The sequence below is a fragment of the Leptonotus elevatus genome, chromosome 18 (genome assembly GCF_054856555.1).
Source record: "Leptonotus elevatus isolate MCC_2025b chromosome 18, RoL_Lele_1.0, whole genome shotgun sequence".
In the NCBI taxonomy this organism is placed as follows: Eukaryota; Metazoa; Chordata; class Actinopteri; order Syngnathiformes; family Syngnathidae; genus Leptonotus; species Leptonotus elevatus.
This window is the reverse complement of record NC_141256.1, coordinates 6,222,200-6,234,201: the sequence shown is the minus strand read 5'-3', so window position 1 is coordinate 6,234,201 and position 12,002 is coordinate 6,222,200. Positions and strand designations below refer to the sequence as shown.

The 12,002-nt window shown below is 39.4% G+C and overlaps 1 protein-coding gene across 1 annotated transcript in view; it reads right to left on the bottom strand.

The window, feature by feature from the left end:
• LOC147158384 (forkhead box protein N3-like) overlaps window positions 1-7,441 on the bottom strand; it is an 81,786-nt gene extending 74,345 nt beyond the window's left edge. Inside the window, exon 1 of the mRNA XM_086061469.1 lies at window positions 7,002-7,441. The gene's annotated coding sequence lies outside the window, so the exon portion shown is untranslated. The remainder of the gene's footprint in view (window positions 1-7,001) is intronic.
• Between the last annotated feature and the right edge of the window lie 4,561 nt (window positions 7,442-12,002).

Here is a 12,002-nt window from a genome sequence, read left to right as displayed (position 1 = left end):
TACAGAAATAGCACCCGTAACTGAACCTGTGTCTTTTAATATGGTGCGCCTTATGATCGTGAAAATGCGGTATGTGAATTCAGTTAATTGTGTTTTTTTTTTGTTTTTTTAAGACAATAAGCTTTGTATTTACTTTTACGAGTTTCGGTTCCACATCCTCAGAAGGCTTGTAAAGATAAATACAAATCTTAGTGTCTTTAAAAAGAAAAAAAACGACTGACTGTCTAACTAGAAGACAATATGAAAGTTTTTACTCATATATGTGAATTTGTACTGCACATTTTTGTCCGACCACTTTCTTTTTTTGCTCGACACAGTTAGTATGAAGGGATTACAATAACAAAGGAATCACACAACGTACCATCACAATAGCCACAAGTAAACGACTGAGCGCATCAAATTCACCTGCAGCCAATGATAGCCAAGCTGTACACATCATCATGGAACAGGTGTTGTGTCTGCCGAACCCCTGAGACTGACTCATCGAACCCCTGGGATTCGATCGAACTCAGGTGAAGAATCACTAATTTAATGGTTATAATTGAGGCAAAGAATTCAAACGCAAGCACTCAAGCATAATACTGAAATGCACACTCAATTTTTCACACGCACGCATGCACACAAACTCTCATAAACAAAGCTTCCTAAGGACAGGAAATCCTTCCGCCCACGTCCCCGCGTTGCTTGGCAACCGCAGCAGCGTCATTCTGTGCATTCCTCTGCCACGGAAAACAATACGCACAAACAACATTTCCGTGAACTCTGCAGCGCCTTTAGAAGCACCTAAAAGTAGGCCAAGGCTGAGGAGGCTGACGCTGATGCCCTCCAATTTGTCTGTTATGGATTTATACCAAACATGACATCACCTCCTGTAAACATAAAACCCCTTCTCTCTGTTTGTGAGCTCTATTTTTACACTAGCTGACGTCTTTTAATGCTAGTGTGCGTGGGTCTGTGTTCATGCATGTGTGTATTTGTGTATCACTATGCGAGGTTGCGGCGTCTAAGTGGAGAGGGGACTTTTCGGCCTGTGGCCTGTCACTGTCTGTTTCATATCAACAGAGGACCTATTGAAGACTATTAGCACCTCGGGGATGCAAAGGACCATTATTCTTTAAAACTATCTTGATCACTTGGCCACACTGTTTTTCCGCTGCAGTGCTAAAAGATTGACTTAACTCGATGCGCTTTTTTTTAAACAAAGATAGAAACTAGACTAGCTAGCATTATTGGGAACAAATCTAAAGAGCTGGAAGCCACGATCAGGCTGGTGTTTCCACAATGTGTAGGATATATGGCAATAGTCGTAGCTCCTTTTCCTTTACATTCTATGCATTGTTTTATAACACAAAGAATGTGGACAATTCTCTGTTGACCAATCAACTGACAGCAGTATGTCACGCTTCACCCTTGACAAGCACACTCAAGTCAAGTGACTACTTTTCAAAAGATTATATTTCAAAGCTGTAATTGAAATACAGTGATACTGTGAAACCATCATATTTTTGCTCACTAAGACAGTGCCTTTAGGACTGGGACAGTCTCGGTTTTGAGTCTTGTGTCCCAAGTCTCGCCAGTTTTTTCCAGCCTTGTTGTTTTCTCCCAGTATTACGCAGGTCCCGTCCCGGCGTGCCCATCACCAAGCCAATTGTTTGTGCACGTCAATCACACAGTTATCATACGATAAACCAATTCAAAAGGAATTGAACTGTTAAATCGCTAGCAGGTGTGTTTTCATCATACCAGAACTATACCAGACTACTTTCTGCTTCCGTTTCTAAGAATCATGGGAAATGCAGTCCTACTAGCCTAATGCTGCATTTGCCAGTCATACCCAATGCAAGCTAAGCTTTTCTGGCAGCATATTTCCAATGTTACAATGTTGACCAGCGCAAGGTAAACGGCACAGCCAAATTCCAATAGCTGCCCAGTACCGGGCACAAAAAGATTGGATGATGGTGACTGCATTGATTATTTACAGCTGTTGAACTGTCACCAGAGATAGATTTGCTATAAATAGTTCCTGGTGAGAATTTACTGTATATTTGATTTACCGGTTTTTAACTCATTCACTCCCAGCCATTTTCACTGAAGTAACCCCCTTCGCTCCCGGCTGTTTTACTGGATTTTGACAGATTTTGCAAGACCCACAGAATATTGTGTTCTATTGCTATGATGAAAACATAGAACCTGTTTCCGTTTTTCAGCAATTAGCATTAGAATATAGCTAAATTTCATCATTATTCACAAATCTTTTTAAAACTGTGAGTAAATTAGCTTTTTTGCAACATGGCCCTGGTCGATCTCTTATACTCTGATGCCACCTGCTGGCCGTTTTTGTGATAACTACCATTGCTTAAACAATTCTCTTCAGTTCAGAGGCTGCATCAAAGCTTTCTGTATGCTCAAGCATAAAAGAAAACATTAAAAAACATATAAAGACGTCTTTGGGAGCATGGTATTATTTTAAAATAGAACATATTTATATGTTTTTTGGGAGCAAATGAGTTAATTTTGAAAATGTGATCACCCTAGATGACTATCATACCATCAGAATCTTATACGAACCCACACCTCGCTAACAGAGGTACAAGATAACACTGTACAAGCTAGTTTATCATGTGTCGTTCATCACCTAGCTGAAACCGTCGTACGTCAGTGCTGTTGTAAACCGAACTATCCTGAAAAGGGGGATGTTTTGGGGCAATTATTTTGGAATCCTTTAGCAATGGAAATTCAATAAAATTAATCTGCTAGCAGATGACACATTTTTACTGCAAGTACAATAGCATGCAAAATTACATTTTACACGCATACATGATTTAAGACAATGACAGAATCTAGTCCACTTTATGAGAAAGAAGATTTAACCTTTTCTAAGATATGTATCATCGGCTCTTGTATTGCAAATACCACAACGCAATATGGCAGTGTTAATCATTGGTGTCTAGTTGGTAGGCTACGCAATTCACTGTAGCGTTTTGCCTGGCAATGAAGATCACATTACAGACGACCACAAGACACGGGACATGTCAGAAAAACTCATTCTGGGCCAATATGAGAATAATATATTACATGGGAAGTTCAAAATTGCTGGAAAACTTGGCTTAGATGACACCCTAGTCAGTTGATGAATAAAAGGATAGATGTTATAGCAGACGATTGTGTTAATTTTTATTTTTATTTATTTTTATTTTTTTTTGCTTGCTATGTGTCCCACTACTCTGCTAAATGTTGTTTTAGACTCCACTACCACTCTCTTCTTAGGTTTCCAATCTGTAACATTGCTCATAGCTCTACAACCAGCAGTTAACTGTACTCTGGGGTTGCTGTGTAGGAACTAATAGAGTTAAGCTGACCCACTCAGTTGGCAGTTGTCATAGCGACCAAGGTCATAGCATAGACGCAAGGATTTACAGTTGTAAAATATAAGATACCTCTGGTAAAAAGCACAACATCTTCGTGCTCAGAGTCACAAGGGAACAGGTCATCGGTACAGTTTGATATATAAAACATCACCAATGGATGGATAGGTGCTGTGGTCTAAGGGGAATATGCATTATTAGAAATGCAGTAAATGTGATGTGAGGTATGTTTAGGTTTAAATGTGACCTTGGGTAGCACTACACTGTGATAACTTGTATTGCTCTCTTCTGTTCTCTTCAAACATCTGAGCCTCAATAATTGCTTCTACTGATGACATCTGGGAGTTATGAAAATTATTCTATCAAGAGCAACGCAGCTCATGAGATTTCCATCAAAACGCACAATGCAATTTTTTTTTTTCCTGATGGGTGTGAACCATGTCTTTAATTAGTTTTACTATATTTGGTGCGCTTGAATCCATAGGGAATCAAACCCTTGACAACAGCGCAGGCTGAGTCCTGATCAAGAATTCTGGAGGAAAAGTGCCTCACGTTCCTTTGGATGAACTGTGTCTGTTTCTTTGCTTTCGCTGTGGAACACAATAGCAGCTGTCAGCATAGCAAATGCAGACTTGACTTGAGTGTGACTCATTTCAGAATTTTCAAATCAAATTTCAAAAACATGGGGGAGCCACAGACGAAACGGTGGATTTTTTTATTTGTAGCCACGAGATCACATGCATCATATACACAAACACCCACTTGGTGCTTTTACTCAACATTTTCAGTGGTGATTCCAGGGAAGCTGAAATTCACTAAAACTCGTGATCAAACGTGAGGAAAAAAAACAAAAAAACATGGAGGCGGACTGTCTTTGCCATCTGCTCGGAATGGTTGGCCATGAAGAAAAAAGGGAAAATTATTCTTCAAGCACGACGGAAACTCCTTCGCCCGAGAGTGCACATTTGGAGCAATGTCCTGCTTGATCATCATCTAATGTATCAAATTATTATTATTCTAAGATTTCTTGTGTTCAGACAAAATGCTTTTTGGAGGGGGTTAAATTATTATAATTTCTGCATTTATTTTTAGCCTCTTTCTGTACTGTACATTAAGTGTGTGTAAGAAAAGCACTACATAAATTTGGTTTATCATTGTTTTATTGTTATAATTACCTATGTGTAAACCTGCTGAATACCCTTAAACATATCAAATATAATGTATTGGCACTAAAACCTAAACTACGAAATTCAGATATTGAAAAAAACCATGAATAATATAATATAACTAGACAAAGTGCAATTTCCGCAGAGATTGCGTGTGAATGCTGAAAAGCTGAATGCTAAGATTTAAATGCATGTGCTTATGAAGTAAATTGAAAGATAAATTATGAAAGTAATAAAATGTGGTCCAACTAGGCTTTACTCCGTGATGGAAGGCAATTGCTCTAACCACTGAACGAACTTAACTTGTTTGAAATCATGGCTAATAGAGCATTTACTTTGAAATGTGGCATCTGATGCTAAACACTAACATGCATTTAATCATTTCAGTGAAATGATATCCATTTCCTGATATGATAGTCAGTTGGTATACAAGTATATCACTTAGCATAATGGTCATGGATATTTCAGCAGTTTAGAGTCGGAGGTAGGATTCAAACCTGTAACCTCCTGGTTACTGGACGATGCAGTTTACCAAGTGCGCCACTGAGCAGTATCACAGAACTGGTAATGATGATCAGTTGTATGTATGGAAGTGGGCGTGGAAAGTGAGACTTAGAAAAAGTTCAATGTCAGTCCCATTGAAAATGAATGGGGAAAAGTTGATATTTAACGTTAAATTGTGCAAAAGTAAGTCATGTGAAATCAGACGATATATATCCCGGAAGACGTGAATTTTTTAAGCAAGTTTAAATTTCCGCATTCCCACAAAGAATGAATAATATATAAACATTTTAATTTTCTTTTCTTTTTTCCCCCCATTGCATTTCAGACAAGTATTCACGGTTCATAGATCACCGCAGACCAGACCACAGTATTGGGGCGTAAACAGTCTAGTTCCAGTCACAAATGATACAATCAGAAACATCAAAACAGCCTTTTTTTGAGTATTTACTCTGAATAAATCATGCCCTGGCATCCGAGAAGCCGTCTGATGCTTTTATCCAAACACAGACTATTCAATTCATTCACACATGAATTATAGATCCATAATAGGCTGCTTTAGCTGTGTTAGGGGAATCCGACAAACAACACTTGTAGTGAGAGCACTAACCCTCTGAGCCATCCATACCAATTATCTGTGTCTAGGGTGGAGTCTGAATTCAATATTCAATTTACACAACTTAATCTCACATCAGAGATTCCGGCTGAAAAAGTGCTGCCGTCTAAAGAATCATAAAAACACACTATGAGATGCTGAAAAAGAGGCGATATGTGCTCGGTGCTAGCTGAACGCCGCGCCACAGGGGTGTCCATTGAGAGACACCAAGAGGTGGAGAGGTTGAGAGCTCCATTGAGCGCAGCCATGGGGGGGTCAATATGTGAATGAACGCTTGCCATGGAGGTGAATTATGAATGAGCGGCACTCTGAGCACTCCTGGAGGGAGCACGTCAGGCCCTGTCTCCTTCATTCCATCTCCGCCTTGCCTTTCTCCGCCTCCTCCTGTCCTAAAATCTCGACCCTCCCTTCCGTGTTCATCTCTCGCCAGGGGGATTACTCCTCACATCTGCCTTATTCTTTGGCCATCTGATCGCTTTTCTCTCCTTCTTTTCTCCACGCCAGGAGACGTTTGACTCCTTACGCACATCTCACATGGACACACGGAAGCGAAAGATAATACAAAAGCAAACAGCCCCGCACGTGCAGAGGAAGGGGGGGGCATGCATCAAGTGAAACGCTCTCAGGCACTGACACACACACACTCACATTTCTCCCAGCTGTTCTGATGGCCACAGAGCTTGAGAGAATGTGTGTGCGTGTGTGTGTGCGTGTATTCGCGTGTGTGTAATCCAATGTGCTGCTGCTCAGCCTGTGCCACGCTTGCTCCTCTGTTGCTGTGCGTTTGATCAGATCTGCCTCCCTCAACCTGTTTGCTGTCTGACATACACGCACACGCACGCACACACACACACGCACACACACACACACACACACACACACACACACAGAAAAGAGAGAGAGATGCTCCTACAAGTTAGGAAGCTGCGTTCACTGTCACTCACTGTCACTCAAGTTTCCGGAGAAAAGAGTATTCATTCTTTCAAGGGTGACATTATAGCAGAAACTCAAAACACATGAGTGAGTGTAAGTGTTAGTGAAGTGGTTAAATTAGCTACTTGAGCTTACTTGAGTTCCCAGCAGGGAAGTGTGTGTTTAGTTTGTTGTAGTACTAGTAAGTATCCGCTCCTTTGGACCCCTTCACTCCAGTTTACCGTGGTCAGCTCTCTTTTCACTTTACAGCCCCCTCTGTTTAGAGCGTATGGAAAGAACAGCCAAAAGACTATACTTCGCACACACTTTAAAGTGACCCCCCCCCCCCCCCGCTCACACACCTCCACTGCTCCCTTTACAGCAGCGCGTGTCAACCTCACACGTACCCTCGCACACAAACCAAAAGAGCCATAAAGTCACCTTAGAATCCTGCTGCGTTCCAGGCGAGCCGCTTTTCACTCTCTTCCTATCCTCTGTCAGACTTTTCTCGCCACCCTCCGTCCTTCCTTCTTTCCTCCCGTATATCCGTCCGTGTCTCCTCGCTCTCTCCGTCCCCCCTCTTCGCCTCGGCGCTTGGTCACTTCCCAGCGTTTTTCCCGAGTCCCTCCATGTCCGCCCCGCCAGTCGTCTCTACCGCCGAACGAGCGCGTACGCACCTACACGCGCACGCGCGCGCACACACACACACGCATACACACACGCGCACACGAGCCGCTACGTTCCGATGCTCTCTCTCTCTCTCTCTCTCTCTCTCTCTCTCTCTCTCTCTCTCTCTCTCTCTCTCTCTCTCTCTCTCTCTCTCTCTCTCTCTCACTGCGCTCTTCCACTGACGAGCTCAGTGAGTGTTTGCGCGCGCGTGTATGTGCGCGCGTGGCTATGTGCGTGTTGGTTTCTCTGCTCTGCCTTGCCCCGCCAACAGCAGCGGACTTCCCACGAAAGTCAGCCCCGGGTCCTAACGCCAGTGCATGTTCACGGAAAGAATGCGATTGTGAAGTCTGGGTCAGGGACGTTTTTTTTAATTTAGTTTACTTTTTAGTTAACTTTTTTTTAGTTGTTATCATTAGGTAATTTTATAAATACAAACTGTTAAAATGTGTGTCCAGTAATGTTTTTTTCTTCAGTGTAAGCGCTACGCAAGGTAATAAAAGAGGGAAACCATCTTGTGTACAGGGGAGTTTTCATCATTTTTCCAAGTTATCAAAACTTGAATTGTAAATTTATGAAGAAATACATTTTTACTTTTGAATGTATGTACATGTCACTGTCTGTAATGCTCTTACCTTCACTTAAAGCTGTTCAAAGGAGAAATTTGCGCCAAAATATATTTACAGTAGCATTTATATTTGACCATTTATGACTCGAACAACTTCTTATGAGCAGAGTAACACTTAGCTGTTCACAATACTCCTGCATGCCCCTGGCCAATAGTTTTCGGACTAGATTCGGTTCGAATTTCCCATCATCTGTCTGTGGATGTGACGTCATGCGTGCATTGTGTACGTGAAGAAGGGAGTGTGTAGTTTCATTTTTCATCCACATGTGGCAGTAGCGATCCAAAATTGAATTTTCTGCATTGAGCAGCAAGGAGTTGAATCTGTTCTTCTACTTTTTTTTTGTACCTGTACTTACTAAATTGAGTGAGAGTCTTTTCACAAATTGGTGCATAACAAGGTGTAAACATTTATAGATATCAGAAACGGCGCAAGACCGCAGCTCGGTTGGGAGGCTATAGCCAAATCATAAACTTGTGTAGCCTCAGTTAAGCCCCTCCAGCATTATTTTTGATATTCTAAAATATGTCAGTAAATTATTTTCTCTATCCCACTCTACTCTCCCCAACTCCAAATATTGAGACTGTGACATTTAACCTTACATTTTATTTTTTAGAAACACATCAGTCATTAGAGTGTTAGATTTTTGATAGTAGAGTGAGTCATCTTCCCAACCGAGTCAATCTTTGGTGCAGCGAACCTCTTCCTCATTTCTCCTCCCCGCCCTTCTCCTCTCCCTCCCTTCTCCCACAGAGCGTCATCAAGTTGCCATAGTAACGGCCTGCCTATGGGAGACAGAACAGATCATTATGGAGCATGGGACCCAGAAAATGAAGGACATGATTTTTTTCCTTGCGAACACAGGAAGTGGGAAAGCTTGACCACTTTCTGTGTTAAACAGCCAGAGCAGCTCAAGTGAGGGAAACAGAATTTAGAGGGCAAATAAGAGTCCTTGTGCTCCATTTAAGCCCTTGAAAAATATATATTATGCATATCCACTATCCAAGCATGCTGCTAAAAATGCACCTGATTTGATTACCGGATCTAAACAATTGCCTAGGAAACGGTTATTTTAAAATTACTTTGAATGATTCCAAATTCATTTGTCGAACAACATGGTTATGAAAACCTGCAGTAAAGCACCCCAAATGTGTTGTCACTGTATTAACGGGTGGGAAAGTCCAAAGAGAAAAAAATGCACTGCAGCAAATTAGAGAAAAGAGAAGGAAGCACAAAACGCAACATGGGAAGCTGTAATGCTGGGTGAGGATCAAAGAGAATTTGCGAAGGGAAGAAAAACATTGCTTGAGTTGTCAAACACACTTTCACCTTCCCTTAATATTAGTGGGAGGTCAAGTGTTTTTCATGTGTGTAATGTGAGGTTAGAGGCTGTGTGTAACGGATATCACTTTCATATTAAACATTTTATTTCGATTGTTGTTTTAGGGTTCAAATGACCTGTCAATGTTGCGGTATGATTTTTGTACTTTTGGGGCCATGAATTAGGAAATGGCTCAAAAAATAAAATAAAATAAAAAAATTAACTTGCCTTTGGAAAACAATGACTGCTTAACAAAGTCACTCGTAATTATATTTTTCTACCTTATTGATCCCAGAGAGTCTTGATCATGAATATATCCATTCAGAGACTGGGGACAAGATTCATAACAGCAGTAGCTCCGGGCAAGGTCTAACAAATGAGAATCTGTTCTGTGTGCCTGTGGTACACAGTATGTCATTTATCTTTTTTTTTTTCCTTTTTTTTTTATTAGCCCGGGTTATATAAAAGTCAGTGTTCACAAATATTCTGAAGATGAATCATGGCAGAGCTCAAAAGTCGCTTTTCTGTCAAGCAGTAAAGTTTGTGTCAGTAAAGCAGTAAAGTGTTTTTACCTTGTCAATTGTAAAATGAAACAGGCCATTATCACTTGTAATGGCACTTTTTGTTTTTTTTTAAGGTTACCAGCTACAGAACAGTTACCTAAAATCACTTCCATTCACCGATACTAAAAATGCAAAAAGAAACCATAATTAAAAACACAAACAGCTGGGATTCCTTTATTTACAATCAGGCATGTTTATTCTTAAACATGTTCATGCTATGTCTACACTATACTATACATAGCTGACACACATCACCTTGCCAACTATAGATTCTGCAGTTGAAATGCTATCCAGATCAGGATCTAAACTCCTCGAGGTGACTTAATCTGAATTTCTTGGAAATTTGGCTAAAAGTAGTCACAGTGAATTTACACATGCACATACTCTAAAGAAAACATTATTTTTTTAACAGACTTAAATAAATGTAAATAACTTAATCTATCTACTTTAGATGTTTTAAAAGTTGGATTACCGTTGCTAGATTATTTAATAAGAATCATTTTACATTTCGAAGCATACCGTATGGATGAATGGAAAATATGTTTGAAAAGTGGCAGAACATACAGTATATAATCTTTGTTTTAAACTGTGACATTATGACTGCATCTATTACAAATTAACTTTTGAAGAAAAAAAAAAGACTGATAATTAGGCATTGCATGATCAGGATTTTTCAGCCAATCAGATCAAGTTTGAAAAAAATGATAACCGATCACTGAGTCAATCAGAAGATTAGAAATATATCTATTTAAAAAAACAACTTTTTTATTTACTCTACCGTCACCCACCGCCATTCTCAGTAGGGGCCTCATGAATAGCGAAAACCCATGTGTAATTGATGCCAATTAAAATGCATGGGGAAAAAAATGTTTAAAAAAACACAGATAAACATTAAAGATAACATGCAATGTCTTATTTCACAGACCAATGACGTCATTGATCGATCGGGCAAATTAAGACATTACAGCCAATTACCGATTTTGTATAAAATGCAAAATATCCTCTGCACCCGATCCAGCTGATCAAATCAGTGTGAAGTCTACTGATAATAGTAAGTTTCTATTTTGTTTGTTGTTTTTCTTTTAAAAAGTTTATATTTTGTTACTCCATGACAACTGAAACACAGCACTTGTAAACAAACATCAATTGTGCCTCTTATTACTAAAATATTATATATGAATTTGAAGACCATCTACAGGGAATTTGAAATTGGTTTACGCAAACTTCATTCATGAAAGTAAAAATGTGCATAAACATTAATTTTGACTTATTGTAATCATTTAATGCATTTCAAATGAGTTTTTTTTTCTTCAAATAGTAAACCAGGCCAGCAGAACCTATTAAATTCACTTTTAGCAGTTTTATATTCAATCAGCGTACACCAGTTCTCTGAAGACTTTTCGTGTAAAAATGAGCAAAACCCGCAACTTTATCAACTAGAAAAGACGGCAATTTCATATTCAAAGTGTGCGTGGGAAAATAATCGAATCTTCTTATTATATATTATATTATTTATTGTTACATTTGTGCATGCAGCAATCTGTTTCAGTGGCATTCTGACTTGCAATAGCCTACAGTGATTGTGATGTTTGTCAGTGGCTCATTTATTCCATTTAGGGATTTGGTTGTCTTGTTGATACTGCAGCACTCCATCGATTAGAAACCTTTCTGCGCTCGGTTGATGAATAGCCTCCTTGAACTTTTAGACCTTTTGCCACATTTCAATCTTCAAACATAAAGATATAAAATTGGGTTAAGTCAACGTTGGATCATTTAGAAATAATCAGGAAACTTCAGGAATCAGTTGGCTGCACTGAGAGAAAAGGGGGTGAATAATTTCGCAGGACTTTACGGAAGAGGATTAGGGCCAGTGAAGAGAGAGAACAAAGTTTGGCAGGATTCTCACTTTATTCTCAGAATTCTGACTTTAAAGTGATAATTCTGACTTTAAAGTGATAATTCTGACTTTAAAGTGATAATTCTGACTTTAATCTCAGAATACTGACTTTAAAGTCAGCATTGTGGAAAAAAGTATTTATTAGTGCTACTGTTATTCTCACTTGAAAGTGAGAATTCTGAAAATAAAGTTAGAATTCTAACATGAGAATTCTGAGAATAAAGTCAGAATTCTCACTTTTAAATCAGAAATCTGAGATTAAAGTCAAAATTCTACTTTAAAGTCAGAATTCTTAGATTATTGTCAGAATTCTCATTTAAAGTCAGAATTCTTAGATTATTGTCAGAATTCTCATTTAAAGTCTGAATT